General features: G+C 39.1%; 1 protein-coding gene across 2 annotated transcripts in view; it reads right to left on the reverse strand.

The window, feature by feature from the left end:
- The window catches only part of LOC144980173 (DBH-like monooxygenase protein 1), a 78324-nt gene that overhangs the window by 33909 nt on the left and 21915 nt on the right, over positions 1-22500 (reverse strand). The window contains exon 2 of one of the 2 annotated variants that reach the window (XM_078927747.1): positions 590-654. The exons of the other annotated variant lie outside the window; for it this stretch is intronic. The gene's annotated coding sequence lies outside the window, so the exon portion shown is untranslated. The remainder of the gene's footprint in view (positions 1-589; positions 655-22500) is intronic. 2 annotated transcript variants of the gene reach the window in all.

Raw genomic sequence — 22500 nt, forward strand, 5'->3', positions numbered from 1 at the left:
TTGACACGGCGCCGCCAAGTCTGGGACTTTTTTGTCCTAGTGCGGAAGTCTGCTATATTTTTCTACTATCACAAACGATATGAACACGGGACTGGGACAGTCCTGTCCCGTTGATTTTGTAGCATTTCACAATGGCTTGGGACACAACGGGACTGTTTTGTCCCGTCCCAATAGGTGAGGAAGATTTCTCTAAATTCTATATGTTACAGATTTGGGACAGGACTGTCCCGGGACAGTCCTGTCCTAGTGCGGAAGAGGGTTAATAGCAGGTGTCGGCAACCTGCGTCCCGGATCAAATGTATTCATGAATACATGAATACGGCCAGAATTATTTTAGTAAATAGACCAAGATCTAGTATTTTTATATTTGAACGGAACAATAATCTAAAAAGTTCTAACATATTCGTAATTATTTAGTAAAAACACCTTTAATAGAAGTCAAATATCACCAATAAACATGAAGAAAACACTATGTACAACATTTCGATCTCCTCGTGAAATATCTAACGCCAATCTGACATAATACGAGGTGAAAAAATATTGACCTTTCTTATCTCGTGACCTCCCGCTCTTTTTCCCGGCATCTAACTTGTGCAAGAAAACAAGTTGTCTGCTGATTCATGTAGACTAGTACCAATTTTCAAAATGCTTGCTCTGAAAAAATCAGAGAAAAATGTGATTTTGAGAATTTTTTGCCTCTTTTGTTCAGAAGTATTCATGAATACAAGTAGGATGATCATCCTGTTTGTTGATAAAGGGGAAACCCGAAACGCTCATTCTATTTGTTTCCGTAATTAAATTGAAGCTTACATTCAATTTTACATTGTTATTTATTCAATTTATAGCGTCAGACAGTAGTCCTTATATAATTGACAATTTGACAACTTGAAGATAGTTCGAGGATGGCCATGTCTTGACGTGTCTCCAGCAAATTTGGCATGTCAGTGACCGAATGGTGACGCTATTCACAATCTCCGATTCAGACGCTGAGTCCTTAGGTAAGGCAGGTTGCATGTCTTACCTCCAAGACTTGTATTCTGAAAGTTATTCATTATTCTTCCAATGTTTATATTCTAATCAATTTATTCCGTCTAAATGTTTTTAAACTGCTCGATGTTGTGGACCGGAGAAAGTTGATTACAAAAAATAAAAAGAATATGACAGCTTAGATTTTAAAAAAATACAAAACACGAAGCGTTTCGGTCTCAAAATCCTTCTTCAGCCAAAATATGATTTCATTATTAAATTACTAGCCGACAAATCTGCCTCTGTCTGGATTGTAAGAGATAGATTAACTCTCTCCTTCCAGCTATTTTTAGAATCCTTCGAAAATTCACACACACCCAGCACAAAATAGAGTTTTCCTAATCAAACAAAAAAGTAACAAGTGCATTCTATACAGAATGTTGTTCAGCAAAATGGTGTCTACAACACAGTGTTTAATATTAATAACTGTAATCAAAGCATTTTTTTTACATTTTGTGACGTACAAGAGAAATCAGAATGAGAAAATTGTCGGGTGTATCGTGACGAATGTGAAGCATTTCCTATGGTTGGTAAGGAGAGGGTTAATGGTTTTATTGATTTTGTTGTTGACTGGAGAAGGGTTTGATCCTGAAACGTTCCGTGTCTGTGTTGCTGGTTTTTTTTTTTTGGTTCTTACTAGAATATGTTATATTCATTTTAATTATTACGATCAGTATCAAGAAAACAGAATCATTGCCAAAACACTCCTTAGATGTGTGTCTCAAAGAGATTACACTTGGCATGTTATGGGACGATAACATTATGATTATCACAAGAACACGGGGTTAGCTTTCTTCTATTTCGAATACTCTAACTGCGCATTTTACAGCTATTCGTAGACTCTTCCTTTGTTTACGTCGATCTACAGTATTTGATGAATATTTTTGACCTTTAACCTATTATCCTAGAGAATTTTGCTACTTTTCAAAATTGGAAAAAAAAATGCATTTAAAATGAGCATGTGCATAGATAGTTTTATTTAACTACCATAAACATGTAAACATGATACTACGCCTATAATTGTCTCAGAAAAAAATTAATAAATGGGCATGGGGTAAAAGTAACCCGGGTAAGCAACGAATATAGTCGGTGTTAGGGTTAAAGTGCGTTAACCTCATAACAGCATTAATAATGTAGTGAATCATAACAGAGGGGATTTTTCTATTTCTTCTTGACCATCGTGGATCTGTTGCAGTTTGCGCCACCCACAGCTGGATTCGAACACAAAACCTATAGATTGTAAACAGAATTTCATTCCACTGGACTAAAAGGCTATGCAAATGTGACCTACCGCCTCAAACAGTATTATATTATGTCGGGTTGAAATAGATGTCAAACATGTTTATATTAATGTTAAAATCAAAATAGTCAAAAATCACGTCAAGAATATCTTTTGTATTCAAGAGAACAGGGATCTCCATAGCTCAGTTGGGAGAGCATTCGTTCAGACGCAAAGGGACCGAGATCGATCCGGGGGCAGTCGAGATTTTTTCACGATTATCCTGTCTACCCAGCAGTAAATGAATAGCTGGGTCTGTTGGATCTGGCGGAAAGTACTTTGCGAAAGACTAGCGTTCTATCCAAAGGATAGCAATCAATTGCTATTGTCCAGTTCACACTATAGAAACCGACTTAAACTACGGCTCTATGGGATTAAATGCTTTGAAGGCAAAGATTCATCAAAATCACTAACGTCAAATTAGGTGTTTTTCCAAATAAACAAAAAAATGAAACTTCTCTAATATTTTCGTCCCGTCCTCTGGTGTTCAATGTTTGAGTATTATTATTATTTTATGAAGCAAGCCAGAGCTCACAACATAAAATACAATACGCAACATTGTGAAGATGGCATTAAATACGTCTCAAACATCGGTTAACCTATATAGAGTAAATGGTCTGACCGCTAATCACGAGGTCTGAGGTTCGATCTCCAGCCGAGAAAGACTCTTTTTTCGGGATGGTTCTTTTTCTTTGTATTTTTCTTTCTTGCTTTGTCTTGCACTATTCCCTACAAACTTTTTTCACATTTTTATAAAAATCGCCACCAAATCAGTTTTTTATGGGTCTTGTGGTCTTGTGTTATGACACTCGCTTTCGGATCGGAAGGTCCTGGGTTCGAGCCTGTCCGTTAACAGCGTTGTCTCTGTCCGAAATAAATGGTAATATCGCCTAACAGGCGTCATGTCCCGTGAGTTGTTGTTGGTCAGGGAATCCTTGTAAAGCGCGTTGAGCACGTTTAGTGGATATTACGCTATATATAAACTCATTTTTTAATCATGTTATTCAATCCAGCATAATAATAATTCAGGGTTTTTTTTGGCATTGAGTCACAGGTGTAAAGCTTTGCAAAAAACATATATGTGAACCTTGATGCGCTGCCGCCAGCTAGATTCGAACCCTTGACTTACAGGTGGCAACCTGAGATTCATACCACTTGGCCACATGGCCACATAAATGTAAAGCTATGCAAAAACATGTTTGTGAAGCATTCTTTCCAAATATCCTCAGAGACAAAGAAACACGAAAGAATTCTTACTTAGATCGACATTTCATTTAAGTGATCTGGTCCTTGTCACAGATAAGTGGCAAGGCCTGAAGGAATACCGAATGTCTGACCCCTCACCCCCCCCCCCCCCGCTCGCCACCTCCGGGAGCCCTTCCTTTAGCATGTTTATGTTTCATTCTTCTTTCACTTTCAGACACTTCCGTAAGTCTGTTTCATACTGTAACATAATGACACCCCCCCCCCCCATTTTCTCTCTCTCTCTCTCTCTGTGCCTTGCTCTCACTCTCTCTCTGCTCTGCTCTCTCTCTCTCTCTCTTCTCTCTCTCTCTCTCTCTCTCTCTCTCTCCTCACTTCTCTCTTCTCTTTTCTAATATAATTTATATATATTTATATATATATATATTATAAAATATATATATATATATATATAAACATATATATACATATATACATATTACACGGTCTTTAAGTAAAAGATGGTTATTATAGTAAACAATTCTTTGAATAATATTTGGAATTTTCTTGTTGTGGTTATTATTATTATTATTATTATTATTTTTATATTATTATTATTATTATTATTATATTATTATTATTATTATTATTATTATTATTATTATTATTATTATTATTATTATTATTATTATTATTATTATTATTATTATTATTATATTATTTATTATTATTATTATTATATTTTTATTATTATTATTATTATTATTATTATTATTATTATTATTATCATCATCATCATCATCATCATCATCATCATCATCATCATCATCATCATGACCATTAATATCATTATTATTTTAATGTAGGATAACCCAATCGTTCTTTAACACCGACTATAAATACCACGAATTGAATTAGGAGTGTTTCTACAGTACCATAGATTACCCTATACCGAACCTTTCTTTGAAACCAAGAATAAATACCATGGCAAGCCTGATCAAAGTGCAAAAAGGACAAAAATACAGTTTTAGTTTATTTTAATGACTTCAAAATTTTAGAAAAGAACACGTTTTTTTCTCCACAATTCGAATAACGTTGACTTTAAATTCAATTTATCTCATCTACGTTTTTTTTAGCTTATATATAGGGCAATATCCACTAAACGTGCTCAAAGCGCTTTACACGGTGTCTCTGGCCAACATCAACAAATAACATGTAGGACGGGACATGACGCTTTTTAGGCGATATTACAATTTTTTTTTTGACAGAGACAACGCTGTTAACGGCCATTATACACCTGAGTACGGTGAGATCATATGAGTAAATAGCCTTTTCCCAAGGACTTAATTATGCGCCGAACGAGGATCGAACCCGAGATCTTCCGATCCGAGGAGACCACGCATTACCACAATGACGAGACAGGTCACATAATTACAGTCCCACACTATTTTATTTTTTAAGTAATCTTTCAGTGCCATAAGACTTATTGAACCAGAATTTATATCAGTGCGGCTATGTGGTCTCGTGGCATGACACTCGCCTTCTGATCGGAAGGTCCAGGATTCGAGTTCCGCTTTGAGCGGCGCATAGATGAGTCCTTGGAAAAGGCTCCTTCCTGACATTCTCACACCGTCCCCAGATGTAAAATGAACACCTGGCCGTTAACACCGTTGTATCTGTCGGAATATTTAAAAAAATAAAATTTGTAATATCGGTTAACAGGTGTCATGTCTCGTCCTACTTGTTAAGTGTAGCTGTTGTCTAGGGACCTTGAGCATGATAAGTGAATAGTGTGCGCCATATAAAAGCTCCATTCTTTTTGCTGTATCTGTATCTGTATGGTTGGCGCTGAAGAAACCAATTGTCTGGTTGTATTTCAGCGGCGTCCTCATTTGGGGTTTTCGGTTATGTGGTTGGCGAATGTGAGTGCTCGGATTTTTCTTTTGTTTGATCGTGGCGTGAATAAGGAGTCTGCCTTTATTGATGGTATTTGATCTGTTATTATCTTGAACATGAATGACAGACGGGTTTCTTTTCTTCTTTGTTGGAGGCTGATGAGATTTCATTCTTCTAACATTTTTGTCATGCAACCTGGGATTCTGCTCTTATAGTTCCCAGTTATGAACCGGGCGCCTTGTCTCTGGACTCTCTCAAGTTTTTGAATATCCTCTTTCAGGTAGGGGTCCCAGGCAACTGCTCCGTATTCCAATTGTGATCTCACAAGTGTGAGGTAGGCGTTTTGTTTGCATGACGTTGGGGTGTGGCTAAGATTTCGGCGGAGAAACGCGAGGGTGCAGCTTGCCTTTTGGGTTATTTTGTTAATGTGTTTCCCCCATTTCAAGTCCTTTGAGAAGGTGATGCCAAGGTATGGGTTATCGTCGACTTGTTTCAGGACGCTGTTGTTTAACTTGTAGGTCTCATTGTACTTTTTAGCTGTGCTGAGGATGTAGCATTTGTTTGCGTTAAATTTCATTCCCCAATCATTAGCCCACTGTTCGAGACTATTCAAGTCCTCTTGTAGCAATTTTTGATCATTTGCAGATTTAATTGGTCGGTATATTAGACAGTCATCGGCGAATAACCTAATCTGAGATTTTACTCGTAGAGGTAGGTCATTGATGAAACAAAGAAATAGAATGGGTCCTAGCACCGTTCCCTGTGGTACTCCTGATATGACTGGACATTCATCCGATGACGTGCCGTCTAGGACTACTTTCATGGTACGTTTTGTGAGGAAATTACAAAGCCATGTGTGTAAAGAGCCACGAATTCCGTAATTTTCTAGTTTCTGCAGGAGTTTTTGGTGGGGCACAGTATCAAATGCTTTGGAAAACTCGAGGATGCCGATGTCTGCCTGAGTGTTGGCATTCTGGAGTCTCAACAGGTCGTTTACAGTTATTAGGAGTTGGCTTTCACATGAGTATCCTTTGCGAAACCCGTGGTTCAGGTCAGTTAGGATGTCATTGTTCTCAAAGTGGTTCATCATGTTCTTTCAGATTACATGTTCTAATAGTTTGGATATTACAGAGTCAGTGAGATTGGACGGTAGTTCTCTGCTTTATTTTTGTTGCCTTTTTTGAATACAGGTGCGATGTTTGCCTTCAGCCAGTCATTAGGGAGAATCCCGGTGTCGACCGATTTTTGGAAAATTATGCATAATGAGGGGGCCAAACTCTCAGCACACTCCTTTAGTACTGTGTTGGGGATGTTATCTGGACCTGACGACTTAGATGGATCGACGTTTTTCAGCAACTTATCAACTCCTGAGATGTTTATGTTGATATTAGTAAGAGATTGGTCACACCTATGTGATGTCGGTGGGGTGGTTGTATCGTGTGGATCATGGGGGGTAAAGACAGATTTAAAATTGATCCAAGAGGATCGTTGCTTTATCCTTCCCCTTAATGTACAGGGTTTCATTTTCTTTCAATGGGGCTACACCAATGGAATCGTTTTTCTTGCTTTTTATGTAGTTCCAAAATGGCTTGGTATTGTTTGTTTCTGCTTGCCTTATTTTACGCCTACTTTGACGCTGCAACGATTTGTATGTACCCCAGGTTCCGCTCAGTTTAGCCCGCTTGAATGCTCGTATTTTCCTCTTCATCCACGGCGGCGTTCTTGTATTTTTATGTACTTTTTGGGGAATTGACTCCTTGATTGCACTGAGTAGGCAGGACTGAAAATGGCTCCACATTTCATTTACATCCATACCGTTTTTGCGCTGTTCTGTGATCTCTGATGACAGTCCCTCGATTCGTTTTCGTAGTGCGGCCCAGTTGGCCTTTTTGAAAAGGTATCGTGTTTTGGGGGGTTGGTTCATATAATTGGGGTTTAGTGTGGTTTCAGTAACAACGCAGGCATGATCTGATATTCCTGGTTGTGATGTTGTTGAATGGATCAGTGATGGATTGGATACGAAAACAAGATCTGAAATACTGTGCATTCTTCGTGAATTTATGTGAGGTGCGCTCCTGCTGTAATGTCGATGAGGCTGTGTTGTATTGCACGTTGTGGACAGACAGATAACGTTTTTAAACCGTCCCAGTTTATATCAGGACAGTTAAAGTCTCCTGTTAGAATCATTTGATTTGGTGTTTTTTTCTGAGTTGATTATTGCAAGCGATTTTTGCAGTTCTACGATGTCAGTTTCATTTCGATAGGGCATGTAGAACGATCCAACAAGGATGTTTTTATGGCCTTCGATTTTAACGCTTACCCAAATTATCTCACAGTCCGTTTTGAACTTTGTTTGCTCACAACCTGTGAGCTTTCTATCAACGAGTATGAATACTCCACCTCCCGGTCACCTGGTCTCATCGTCTTCATTTTCACTTCCTTCATCTTCTGCCTCTTCTCTAAGTAGTTTTCTGTCATTTCGGAATACCTCGTATTGTTTGGGGAAGATTTCACATGACTTAATATTGTCATTTAGCCAGGACTCTTGTCCACAGACAATGTCTGGTTCATGTTGTTCAAAGAGTGCACAGAATTCAGCTCTTTTGTGTACAATGCTGCGACAGTACACTGTTAGAATTTTTAGATTGTTATTAGTAGAATTTAAATTATTGCATTTTAATTTGACCGAGTTGTTTTTGATGTTTTCTTTGGCTTCTATTTGTTTTTGTTTTTGTTTCCTTCCACCTTTATTTCCTCTTTTTGTTATTTTTCTGTATGCCTTGAATAATTAATAGATCTCAAAAGGTTCACTATTTCTAAATTCGGTGTATTATTAATTGTGTGTCGTATTGTACGTAGGTGTTGGGGTGAAAAGTTATAACAATAATTAGGTGTTGTCATTCTCGGTGTTCATCGTCGACCGTTGTAATAAGATTAAAATAGCTCACTGTTTTTTCCTTAAAATCGTAAAACGTCAACAACAATGGTCTTAATAGATGATAAAATCCTTGCAAAAATTTTATAAAACTTTAAAGTATTGCTAAATTAATTGTTTAAAATCCACGAATTTTCCTCAAAAGCAGCACAAATTCATACGAAATCCTCTGAATATGAAATAAAATTCGTCCTGTATAGAAATAACACTTAAAACAGCCGTAAAATGAAGTAATTTTAAGAGCTCTGTGAAAAGCAGCCTTCCAGCGCTGAACACATTACACATTAAACTGCTGTTCCTTTCTTGTTTTGTTTTTTTTATGTAACGTTGAAAAAGTGACAAAAGCCTGCTGGGTATTACGCTGGCCTATCGAAAAAGTGAGGAAGCTTTTCCTTGATTTGAGCCTGCTTTTGGGGCAATTGCGGTCATGAACGGGGTTTCTCTGGTCCATTTCCTGTTTGTATTTTTGTATTTGGGCATGAGTTTCCCTCCGGATGTGTGGTGGGGCTATTCCTGCTGCACGGTAGACCAGTGGTAATGGTGTTGCTCTCAGCTGGCCCGTTACGATCCGGCAGGCGTTGTTGAGCTCGGGGTCTAGCTTGGAGGCATGGCATGATCGGGCCCATACTGCTGAGCAGTACTCCGCAGTTGAGTAGCTGAGGCCAATGCTGTGGTCCTTAGAGTTTTAGGGTCAGTTCCCCAGTTCATGTTTGCCAGCTTTCCAAGGAGGGCAATTACGCGTGGACACTTTTGCCTTGGTCTTCCTCACGTGTTCTCTGAAGGACAGAGTCCGATCAAGCGTCACTCCGAGGTACACTGGGTGGTAGTTGTACTCTAATGTCTGGCCATTCCACTTGATGTTAAGTTTTTTGTGGGCTTGGTGGTTGTTGAGGTGAAATGCACACACTTGTGTTTTCCCCGGGTTGGCGTTCAGCGAGTTTTTAGTGTAGTATTTTGTAAGGGTGTCTAGGGCATTTGTCAGTCTGATCTCGATTGGTTGGAAGGACACATCCTGTGTTGCGAGGCATAGGTCATCAGCATATATGAATCGGCGGATATTTGGGAACTCAGGCTGATCATTTGTATATATGTTGAAAAGTGTTGGAGCCAGCACTGATCCTTGGGGAAGACCATTCTTCTGGGTGCGCCACCTGCTCTTCCGGCCATCCATTTCAACAAAGAAGCGCCTGTTTTCGAGAAGTGACTGGATGATATTTACAATAGAGAGCCTTCACCCAGACCACTCAGCATTCTTCCGCCTGGACAAATGGGTAGAATGGGACAAGAGAGCAAACGATGCCCTCCAGCCCCCAACAGAAAAGCTCCCAGCAGGCACAGACCTCAAGAGAAAAGACTGGGTGGCGTTGAACAGAGCTAGAGCAAAGGTGGGAAACACCGCCACCAACCTCTTTAATTGGAAAATCTCACCGGGCACTGAATGCCCATTCGGTCACCCAGACAGACCATGGACCACATCCTGTCCGAATGCTCGCTGGGACCTCACTGCACCAATGCTGACCTGAAGGAATGCAACCAGACTGCCCGGGACTGGTGGACTCACTGGCGCGACAAGATATGATGATGATCGAAAAAGTCCAGAGCTTCTATCAGCTCAGAAGTTTCACGTCGAGCCTATCGCAAAGTACTTTTCAATAGACTTATAGCAACTTATTTTACAATATATTTATTAACAGACCATGCTATCCATTCACTGTTTGATGAACAGGGGCTCGGAATTAAAAAAATCTCGACTTCATACGGGACGGATCCTCGTACATTTTCGTGTGAAGTGAGTGCTCTAACCACTGAGCTATCCCGACAACCATAATAACAGTGAATGGATATTCTTGATTTCTTTGAAATGGAATTAGGTCGGTTCCAGACAAGACACGGGAAGGCACAATAATTTGTAACGTACCATTCATCATCTCCTATCTCATGAAATTGTTATAATTCTCTACTTATTCATTCATTCGTTCATTCATCATCATAGCTCGTTCTCTCGCTCGCTCTCTCTCTCTCTCTCTCTCTCTCTCTCTCTCTCTCTGTGTGTGTGTGTGTGTGTGTGTGTGTTTCTCTCTCTTTCTCTCTCTCCCTCTTTCTCCATTTCGCCTTTCTCTCTTTCTCCCCCCCCCTCCCTATCATCCCTTTCCCCCAATCCCTCTTTCTCTCTCTCTCTCTCTCTCTCTCACTCTCTCTCTCTCTCCCTCTCTATCTCCCTCTCTCTCTCTCTCTCTCTCAATCTATATCTCTCTCTCTCTATGTATCTAATTATCTATCTTGTTATTTCTCCCATCCCAAACCCATGCTACGCATTTAAGCGCCAAATATTTTAATCATCCACCATCCACCACCATCCCTAAACTCCGCCTCCCCCCCCCCTATCCGACGCACACCCCCCACAACCGATCACCTCTAGTTGAGCACTAAATCAATTTAGATCCAGACGATTTCACACTGGCCCGAGTCTCGTTCATTGTCACACGAATTTAGTTCCTGCTCTCGTCTGATGTCTAGCAATTCTACAGGCTGTAGGCGGTGATGAATAGTGTTACAGTGTTTGGATAAGAAGTTGGTGTTTTCTAGAAGACTTGGACTGCATGAATGAGAAATTCTGGCCCATTATCATTATTATTATTATTATCATCATCATCATCATCATCATCATCATCATCATCATCATCATCATCATCATCATCATCATCATCATCATCATCAGCATCATCATCATCATCATAATATAGTAGTAGTAGTAGTAGTAGTAGTAGTAGTAGTAGTAGTATCATCATCATCATCATCATCATCATCATCATCATCATCATCATCATCATTCATTAACATCATTACTATTTGAATTTATGTTAACCCAATCGGATGGCCGTAGGGGTTTGTATAAAAAAAGTGAGGGGGTTCTGAGTGGCTTGGATTACAAGATGAGAAAGAAATCTTGAGCTTTGACAAAGAGCAAATTCCACTGAAATCGCTTTAAAAGGAATCCCTGGTCAACATGAACGGACTTTGAAAAATATAAATAGTTAAAACTTTGACCAGAAAACTCCTCCTTCAAAGATCAATTGATTAAAATGTCTTCCATTTTGGCAAAAACTCTCAAACCTGGGACTTCGCGAAGACGGAACACAAATATGAAATGTTAATTTTTCCATACATAGAGACGATAATATTCATCTTCCCCAAACCACACTATCGAGCTCATTCCAAGTCGGATAACCCTGACTATTGCCATTATTAATATCTTAGGCATAAAACCGATTGGATGCGACAGGTCGTATATTCACATTACATTTTCAAACAGCTATAGATAGTATGCGCTTGGCTAAGAAGCCCACAATATTGCCATCCGAAAGTATAAAAGATCAACACACAAAACTATGTGTAACCATGAACGTTTATAGTTAAGTGTGAATTACTCATACTCGCGGATGGCAAAAAAAAACAAAACAAAAAAAAAAAAAAACAATAACAAAGACCTGAGTGACGTCATCTTCGTTCTATGTATAGAATTCTAGACAAAGATATTATTTTGTTTGCTGTATTGTCATGTTTTATTGTGCTATTGACTTTCATGAGTGAATATCTATGAAAATCACGAGACAAAATTGCTTCAAAACCTCACGGGGACCATCTTGGCAACAACGGATTTTAAGAAAAAAATTTATATAAATGGAAATTTTGTTCTCTTATTTTTCTTTTTTAAATTTTTGTTTCAACACCCAACAGCAGGCACGAATCAATACCATATCATTTGGGCCGATTAATTTCCAAACAGGTCAATTTGAAGCATAAATTTGATTGATAAGGTACAAGCTGCCTGTTGGGCTTCCTTTATGAACTCATAATAATAGAATATCTGTCACTGACTGCAGTAACTAATTCACGACAAGGTCAGGTTGTGACTAGCCTTAATGACCTATCGGTCATGTACTGAGCATGATGAGGATTCATTTTAAAAGATTTGTTTGGGTGGGGGATTTTTCTTCAAAAGATTCACCTTTGTATCAATTACAAAGAAAATCGAACCTTTAGTCCACAGATTGCAAACCTAGTATCTTAGGGCCTGTTCATAAGACCACAATTTAGAAAATTAAGGGATAACCATCAGATGCGGACTCTCTCAAGTAAAATTCTAAAAAATAAAAAAATACAAAGTGTGTATGAAACAGTGCCACCAGACAAAGCAATAAAAAACAAAAAAAAAAAACAAGGGAAAATGATCCTCAAAAAAATCATCATGTCTTGACAAAGGATCAAATCCAAGATCTAATATTTAACTGATAATCGGTAGGCACGAGGTGGTTTGAACCCAAGTCGTCAAAGCAGGCAGATGTGATTTTGGATCATCTTTTTTTCTCCAACGAATGTTTCTGGCACTGTTTTATAAACACCTTTTGTGCGGTTATGTGGTCGTGGTATGACACTCGCTTTCGGATCGGAAGGTCCTGGGTTCGAGCCTCGCTAGACGCATAGTTGAGTCCTTGGAAAAGACTCTTTAATCATATTCTCTCACCGTATTCAGGTGTAAAATGAGTACCTGGCCGTTTACAGTGTTGTGTCTGTCCGAAAAAATATTGTAACATCGCCTAACATGCGTCATGTCGCTTCCTAAATGTTAAATGTTGCTGTTGACCAGGGACCCCTTGTAAAGCGCTTTGAGCACATTTAGTGGATATTGTGCTATATAAAAGCTCAAGTTTTTTGGATTTTTTTTCCGTACTCTGGAAAAACCCATATTTTAAAATTCATGGAAGTCCCAGGTTTTAGAGTTTTTTGCCAAGATGAGGGTCATTTAAATCATTGATAATATTTTGAAGGACGAGATTTCTGGCCTAATTTTAAAATATGGGTTTCTTTTCCAGAGTACGGCAGTTTTCAGATTTTTATCTTTCACCAGCGGCTTCCCTTGATCTGTCAATGTCTCAGAGAGAGGACTACGTTCAGGGAGTCATTCTTTGGACTCGGCGACGCTTAATCGACAGTTTGCGTGTAATTTGGGAAGTAGCTTTACAAACAGTGTGCATAACAATAATATACGGTAATAGAAACAATATTGAGTGAGCTCCCCTCCCCACCCAAGCCTTATAGGAAAACGGTTATAAATCTCCTGTCTTGTCGAAACGTTACCTGTGTCTTTTTTGCCGTAACAATATTATGTTTCTTTAGTTTCTTAGAAAACGATAGCTCACAAGGTAGTCACGATCTTCTCGGCCAGGCGGGGTTGTCGTACCAGAAAGGTCGCGGGTTCGAGCCCCCATCGCCCCCGCGACGTTTTTATTCTCTGTTGTCTTCTGGCACTTTCCTACTCACTTCATTTCTTATTTTTATCAACATAAGTGCCTGCTCCGCTCACTTTTCTGAATTAAAAATTTAGCCCTACGTACAGATTTCAAAGTGCATATCAGTCACTATATGAAAATGTGTTACAAGTACTTTGTTCAAACATTGTAAAACATCCTTCAAGCCATCTGGGGGGGGGGGGGGGTTGAGTCACGTGACCGTAGTTTCATAATATATGGACTACTATTTATATTAATTTTATTGGTTTCCACAGCAGATGGCGTCAAAGACTAAGAATATACCTATTCTGTCGTAATCAGCCCCCCCCCCCCCCCGCCCAAAACAAAACAAAAAACAACAACAAAAAAACCCAAAAATAAAATTTGAAATTTTTTTTGCCAGAAAATTCGCCCTTCAAATATCGATCATTTTAAACTGCCCTCATCGTGTCTATAACTCAAACCTGGTACTTCAAGGAAGCTTCATGGAATTCCCAGGTTAGAGATTTTTAGTCCAAGACGAGAGTCATTTTAATGGATCGATATTTGAAGGACGGTTTCCCGGCCAAAATCTGAAAAAAGACTCGTTTTTCATTCAAGTACATATCAGTATTCTAGATTAGCCCAAAATGCCAGACGTTAACTCACTAAGTCATAGGGATTTTTGCTACTTTTCAATAGTGGAAAAAATGAATTTAAAATGAGCATGTAAATAGTTTTATTCAACTACCATTAACATGTAAAAATTAAAAATATTAGCTTTGATACTACGCCTATAATTTATCTCAGAAAAAATGTAATAAATCGGCATGGTGTAAAAGTAACCGGGGTAAACTACGGATAAAGTCAGTGTTAGTATTGAGTGAGTTAAACAACTTATAATGGAATGTATGAATAGAAGTGGAAGGCAATTAATTGAGGTACTGTATTGTTGCAACACATGGAGTTAATTCGCCAACCCAAATTTATAGTACACTGAAAAACGGCTTTTTATAATTTGTCAAAAATTCTAAAATCCGTAATCCTTTGAACTGATGTTAAATTGATTAAATTAAATTGAGCTTTTATATAGAGCACCGTCCACTAAATGTGCTCAAAGCGCTTTACAATGGGTCCCTGGCCAACAGCAACATTTAACATTTAGGACGGGACCTGACGACTGTTAGGCGTCTGTTACAATTTTCTTTCGGACAGAGACAACGCTGTTAACGGTCAGGTACACATTTTACACCTGAGTACGGTAAGAGAATGTGAGTAAAGATCCTTCTGCAAGGACTCAACTATGCGCCGAGCGAGGCTCGAAACCAGGACCTCCCGATCCGAAAGCGAGTGTCATACAACTAGACCACATAGCCGCACTGATGTCATTGACTCCCTTTTAATTATCGGCTTTGAGAATTTGAGACAAATTTGGCGTGGTATAAAACGAAGGATAAATGCAGTACAAGTTTTATGGCTAAAATATAAAAAGATATTTTATCAGCAATCTGAAAAAATGGCAAGCTTATAACTCAACTATACTTAACTTCTAGGGTTATATAAAATTGTACCTTTGGATACCCGATAATAATTACGTTTAGCTTTGCAGGTTGCTGATAATGTCACTAACGACTTTAATGTGCGACAATCTGAATGTTTTCTCTAAGTTGTGACATGTTGCACGGGCAGGTTTTACTATTTGCGATGTTGATCCGTGGATACGTGGATGTGGATCGGTGTATGGGGATCGGTGGATGTGGATCAGTGGATGTGGATCGGTGGATATGGATCGTGGATCAGTGTATGGGGATCGGTGGATGTGGATCAGTGGATGTGGATCGGTGGATATGGATCGTGGATCAGTGTATGGGGATCGGTGGATGTGGATCGGTGGATGTGGATCGTGGATGTTGATCCGTGGATACGTGGATGTGGATCGGTGGATGTGGATCGGTGGAAGTGGATAGGTGGATATGGATCGTGGATCGGTGGATGTGGATCGTGGATGTGGATCGGCGGATCGGTGGATGTGGATCGGCGGATGTGGATGTGGATCGGTGGATCGTGGATGTGGATCGGTGGATGTGGATGTGGATCGGTGGATGTGGATGTGGATCGGTGGATGTGGATCGGTGGATGTGGATGTGGATCGGTCGATGTGGATCGGTGGATGTGGATCGATGGATGTGGATCGGTGGATGTGGATCGGTGGATGTAGATGTGGATCGGTGGATCGTGGATGTGGATCGCGGATGTGGATCGGTGGATGTGGATGTGGATCGGTGGATGTGGATGTGGATCGGTGGATCGTGGATGTGGATGGTGGATGTGGATCGGTGCATGTGGATCGTTGATGTGGATCGTGGATGTGGATCGTGGATGTGGATGTGGATCGTGGATGTGGATCGTGGATGTGGATCGGTGGATGTGGATAGTGGATGTGGATCAACTAAATAATAATAATAATAATAATAATAATAATAATAATAATAATAATAATAATAATAATAATAATAATAATAATAATAATAATAATAATAATGCTGAAAACTTATATAGCGCTATAACTCCGAGACACCAGACTCTAAGCGCTTAAATTACAAATTACTTAGGCTGAAAACATAATCATTTACACACACAAGCACACACACACACACACACACACACACAACACACAACACACAACACAAACCAAACCTATCTGGCTTCTCATACCATATACTAAAATCGAAACAGATATGTTTTAAGCGAACGTTTAAAAATAGACAAAGATTCTTTTTCACGAATGCTCTGCGGTAAGGCGTTCCAAATAGAGGGTCCGAAATGAGAAAAGGATTTCATTCCAGCATTTTTCCGAATTCGAGGGACAACTAGTTTTGTGGAATCACTGCCCGAACGTAAGGGGCGGAGTTTTGAATATCTTTCAATTAGTTCCGAAAGGCAGGAAGGGGCAGTACCTTCAAGACAACGATACACTAAAACACAAGCTTTGAATTTAATCCTTTTCTCAACAGGCAGCCAAGCTGGCCATTTAACAAGTGCATGTACACAAAATGTCATATTTCTGATCTTTTAAATGTGACATTCACTTGTTGACATCCATTTGATCTTGACATACCAACACCAGTTCAAGGCAGCGGGTCACATATTATCCTAATATGTTTTGTACAAAGTGTGCGCCCGTTTATGCGCTTACACTGTATGACTTAAACATCAAATGTCAAAGAAAAATAAAAACATTACAGATTTATTATTCTTTGTTCTTATAACCTGCTGCTGGGATAACAAATAAATCGGCGACAAGCTCAATAACACTGCTATAAATTGCTCTAAAATATATCTTTTAAAAGCAACCCGACAATATAAAAAAATATACATTTTCGAAATTTTAGCCAGAAAACTCGCCCTTCAAATATCGATCGATTAAAATGATAAAAATTCTCAAACCTTGAAGTCTCAGGTTTGGGAGTTTTTTATCACGGTGGTAGCCATTTTAATCGATCGATATTTGAAGGACGAGCTTTTCTGGCCTATTTTAAAATGTGCTATTTCAGAGTTTGGCCATGTTACAGTATAAATGGCAGACAGTTAATGGAAGACGACGTAAAGATAAAAGTAAAGCAAACAAGGGCCACGAATAATTCTTTCATCTTCGCCTCATTTCGTGTGTGTTTTTATCACCTTGTATTCCTTTGTCTACTTGTTTTGAACACTCACAAATACCACCAAGCATTAAGCATCTCCATACTACGTCCTTTGATATCGGTGGTTGTCTTCGTAGGCAATCTAGAAGAAAAGTGAGTGGAGCAGGCACTTATGTTGGTAACAACAAGAGATTAAGTGAGTAGAAAAGTGCCAGAAGACAATATAAAATAAATATTTTCGCGGCGGTGATGGGGTTTGATAGTAATGGTTATAAGAAGGAATCCCACATGACAGTCATGCAAGGCACGGTGGAAGGTCAAAGGTGAAGAGGGAGACAAAAGAAAATGTGGCTGGATAACATCAAAGAATGGACAGGATTGTCGAGTAAGAGTTGACAGAAAAAGTCAATGACCGAGAAGTGTGGTACCCACAGTCAGTTTCTACCTACACACATTTCTACAGACATTAGTGTACAATCGTCCCAAAACAGTATAATTATGGCAGCATGGCTCAGCGGTATGGCCTTTGCTACATGCACGAAAGGTACCGATTTCCCCTCTTTCAGTGGTAGTAGTAGCAGTAGTAGTAGTAGTAGTAGTAGTAGTAGTAGTAGAAGTAGTAGTAGTAGTAGAAGTAGTAGTAGTAGTAGTAGTAGTAGTAGTAGTAGTAGTAGTAGTAGTAGTAGTAGTAGTAGTAGTAGTAGAAGTAGTAGTAGTAGTAGTAGTAGTAGTAGTAGTAGTAGTAGTAGTAGTAGTAGTAGGATGTCATCAATTGTGTACATGGTTTTCAACAATAACCGATAATGATGTTAACTACTCACTCAATATGCCACGGTTTATTAATTCTAACAGCTAAAAATCCCAATTGTACTCGTGGCTCATTTCCATTCACCTACATCCATTCATATTCCTGTCATTTATCACTCATCCAGATTTCTGTAAGGCCTTATCATATCTATACGATAGACAACTCTGAGAAAAAAAAAATTAAAAAATTTTGACCTGAAAAGTCATCCTTCAAACGTTGATCAATTATAATAACAACTTTCAAGCCTGGGACTTCAATGATGTTTTCAAGAATCCGAGATTTGAGAAATTTGAGAGTTGATAATGAACAATCTCAACGTAGCCGCAATAATCCCAAAAATGTTGACAACAATATTTAAGGATAAATATCGACCAAACAAAGTCGTTGTTACACTGTATAAAAAGTAATGGTCAAAAATGAATAGAACAGTTTCGAAAAACACAGAAACGAATAAACACGAAACGTTTCGGACTCAAAACCCTTCCTCGGGTAATGACAAAAACAAAAATATTCCCCTTAAAATCTAGGCAGAGAGGTATTTTCTCACAATAATATATCGATTGAGCTAGAATAAATACACATGTAACTTCATCGATAACTGAGAAAGATAGAAAAGTCACAACTATGTAGTAATAGTAAAAAACAGGTATTTGAACATTTGGCCAGAAAACTCTTCCTTCACATATCGATTTGTTAATATGACCGTCACCTTGGCAAAAACTATCAAACCTGAGACTTTTTAAAATACTTCGAGGACTCCAAGAGAGGTTTTACCAAACGAGGGTCATTTTAATCGAATGATAATTGAAGGACGAGTTTTCTGGCCAAAATTTTAAATCAGTGTGTGTTTATTTTCTTCAGAGTGCGACAGAGGGGCAGGGACAAATCAATAGTAATACAGACATAGATTTCCCCAAATAAAAGTAAGGTAATTATAAACAAATGAAGACGATATCGTCGCCTTCCCATCATTCCACGGCTCATATCTAGAGTTAACGCCAATTGATTTCAATAGTCTGATGTCACGTCGCCCAGCAACGGCGAGCAGCGTGGTTCTAAACAAAGAAAATTGGTACTTTTTGTTCTTTATGATGGCGAGAACTGTTCATATGTCATGTGATCATAATGTATTAAAGTCAAAACATTATCATATTTATAAGGTTTTTTCCCTCTGGATACACTTTTATGCTCGTCGGAGAAATATTTCATAAGGGCGTCCGCCATTGTTACTATAGTTAGAGCCAGTTACTAAGTTACAATACGAGGGAAGTGACATCATGACTGTTGAAGTCAATTTGACACATTGTTATGGGATCTTACAGCAAATGGACAAAACAGGTTTTTTTAAAATGAGCGTAGCCACTAAATGTTATCAAAGCGTTTTACAATATGTCCCAAACCAACAGCAATGCATAGAGTACGAGGCAATACGCATATGAGGCGCTAGCACAATTTTATTTTCGACAGATAAACAAATTTACTGGTCTAGAAGACATTTTACTCATGTGTGCCATGAGATATTATAACTACACAAGCCATTTTACTTCATCTACTGATAGACTAAGATTACCATCCCCCAGTGTGCAATAGCTATCCAAAACCAGCTGGGCGGACAGAGGGGTCAAAAAAAAGATATCGACTGCATCCGGAATCGAACACGGCCCCCTAGATGTGAAGCGAGTGCTTTACCAACTGAGCTATCGCGACCACCTGAGCGGTATCAAGTGCAGTAACAAAACTATTATTTTTCACGGTTTTGTAACTTAAATGACACGAATCAAAGATAAAAACCTGGCACATTAAACTATAATTGTGATTCCATTCAATAATAAAAGGGTTTACCTTTGTTTTTATTATGTCTGCACGAAAATGCACAGCCCAACATGTGCACTGGAGGTTTGTATAAAATTGGATGCAGAGTTTTGAAACATGGAGCATGTAGATTGCAGGAAAACGCAATATGTGTGAGCAGAGCAGCTCGCAGATGTTCCTAGTATGTATCAAGTTTAAAAGGGGGCATGGAACTCTATTGAACACGGAAAGAAAAAACGCTTAATATTTTGATCACCCCCCCCCCCCTTCCCACTCGCCACAGTTATTTCACATGTGACACATCACATCAAAACGAAATCATGCCAGGGTTAAAAGATGCCACCCCCCCCCCCCCCCAAAGGAAATAAATAAAAATAATGATAAATAACTTTTAAAAAAATTATTGTTAAAATGATAAGGAATGTGAAATGCTGGCTTTTGACGATAATATGATAATATGATACCCCCCCCCCCCCTTTTTTTTTTCCCATAACCAGCAACTCATGATGACGTCAAGTTTACAATAACAGTTTGTGACGTCAGATTGCCAAACGTTAAAATTCATGAAAATTAGATTCTTAAAAAAGGCAGTGGTCAATTAATAATTTTTTTTAGAAAAAATGTCTTTTATTCACATGAAACAAAATCAGAATCGATTTTTAAGGTTAGAATATAAGATTTCTTACTCTTGCCTTTTGGAATACAAACTTTGCGGAAAGGTCACTTTGTGCCCCGGACAGCCCCGGACTGCTCCAAAATGTTGCTCATTGTTCTGTTTTTCAACTTGATATCCTGATCACCATCCATTCGAAATATCTTTATATCAATTATACAAATTCTACGGGGAGGGAGGGCAAATATACAAGTAAATATAACGTTATGCGGTCTCCCCAGTGGTTACCATCGCTAGTAATTTTTCACCAGATCTAGTGACCTGTGTTGGGCTCTACATTTCTATAGAGATGGTTTTATTACTTTTTATTTCAAACTTTACAAAATCGTTTTTCTAGATTTGTCCAACTGAAAATGTATTGTTAAAAAAAATAGAAGAGTTGTTTCTTTGTGTGCGTCTGTTCTCTTTCCATCGGCATCATAGATAGTACCTATCATGGTTGGTGGGTTTTGGGGGTGTGGGGGGGGGGAGGGGTGGCTGAGGGGGGGGAGTGGGTGGCTGAGGGGGGGGGAGTGGGTGGCTGAGGGGGGGGGGGGGTAGTAATACCCGCCCACTCTATAAAGACACGAGCCGCCACAGCTTTTATGTTTCAGTTGGGTTGTCCCCTTCGGTGTCTGTGCCGTCTATTATGACGCTTTTTACTGTTATACTGATGCTTGACTGTCAGTTCGTCCGTCGGATATGCCAGCGTGTGTGTTCGTAATGTCTTGAGTTGATAAAGTTGTGTCGCACACTTCAAGCATTCAAATGTTTCTGTTCTCTACCCTCGTCCCGATTTTGTCTCTCAAATATAAAACATTCCTTGAAAGAGTATAAACGTCAAAAGTAAAACACTCTCCAGGCAGTACGGGGTAGTCCGGGCCAGTCCGGGGCAGTCCGGGGTAGTCTAGGGCAGTCCGGATCAGTCCGGGGTAGTCTGGGGCAGTCCCGGGCAGTACGGGGTAGTCTGGGGCAGTCCGGGGCAGTCCGGTGCAGTCCGGGGTAGTCCGGGGCTGTCCGGGGCAGTACGGGGTAGTCCGGGGCAGTCCGGGGCAGTCCGGGGTAGTCCGGGGTAGTCCGGTGTAGTCCGGGGTAGTCCAGGGCAGTCCGGGGCACAAAGTAACCCGACCCTAATCTTTGTTATTCCCAATGCGCACTCGAGAGTTAGGAACACATCCAGAATTCCCAGAAAAAAAAAGCTAAGTACCGAGTTATTTTCATCTAGTCCGTATAAAAGCTTAACTCAGGTCTGAGATTTTTGACTATGAATTGATTAAAATAATTCACAATTTGCCAAACATTCTTAAACACAAACATCAAAGAAGTCTTTAGACCTACTTGAAAGACAACTTCTCTGGTTTAAAACTTTAAGATAATCTGTGATCTGTGAAAAGTAATACAACAGCCTCAAAAAAAAAAAAAAGAACCAAAATTTCAAACACGGAACGTTTCGGGTTCAAAACCCTTCTTTAGTCAAAAACAACAAAAATAAAAATATAACTACACTACAATGAAACCGGATCGGCGACTAAATATTTCGCACATCTTCTCTGTTGAAGAAACATCTTGGAATGGCACAGAGGACGTACGAAATATTTAGTCGTCAATCTGTTTTTTTTTTTAATTAATAATAAATTTATGTTTTTTCTTGTTCTTGTTGTTGGTTGAAAAAGGGTTTTGTACCCGAAACGTTCCATGTTTGGATTTTGTTCTTTTTTGAAGCTGTTTTTTTTTTTTGATGTTTTTATTTATTACAAGGTTAATTATGGGTTATTTCAATCGATCGATTCAATATAAAGTAAAGAAAAACTGGCCATAAAATATGTGACCCATCGTCTAAAAACGGTTTACGTCGGGATAAATAGGATCCCCCAGGAATGGATGTAGAAATAAAAGGACCGTGGACGTTTTTGCAATTCAATAAATATTACTTATTCTCCCCCATAAGGTATATAGACAGTAACCCCACGTTTTATATGTGTTAATACATTCAATT

This window comes from Berghia stephanieae, chromosome 9, assembly GCF_034508935.2.
Source record: "Berghia stephanieae isolate SIO BIC M18660-M18661 chromosome 9, UCSD_Bste_1.3, whole genome shotgun sequence".
Classification (NCBI taxonomy): Eukaryota; Metazoa; Mollusca; class Gastropoda; order Nudibranchia; family Aeolidiidae; genus Berghia; species Berghia stephanieae.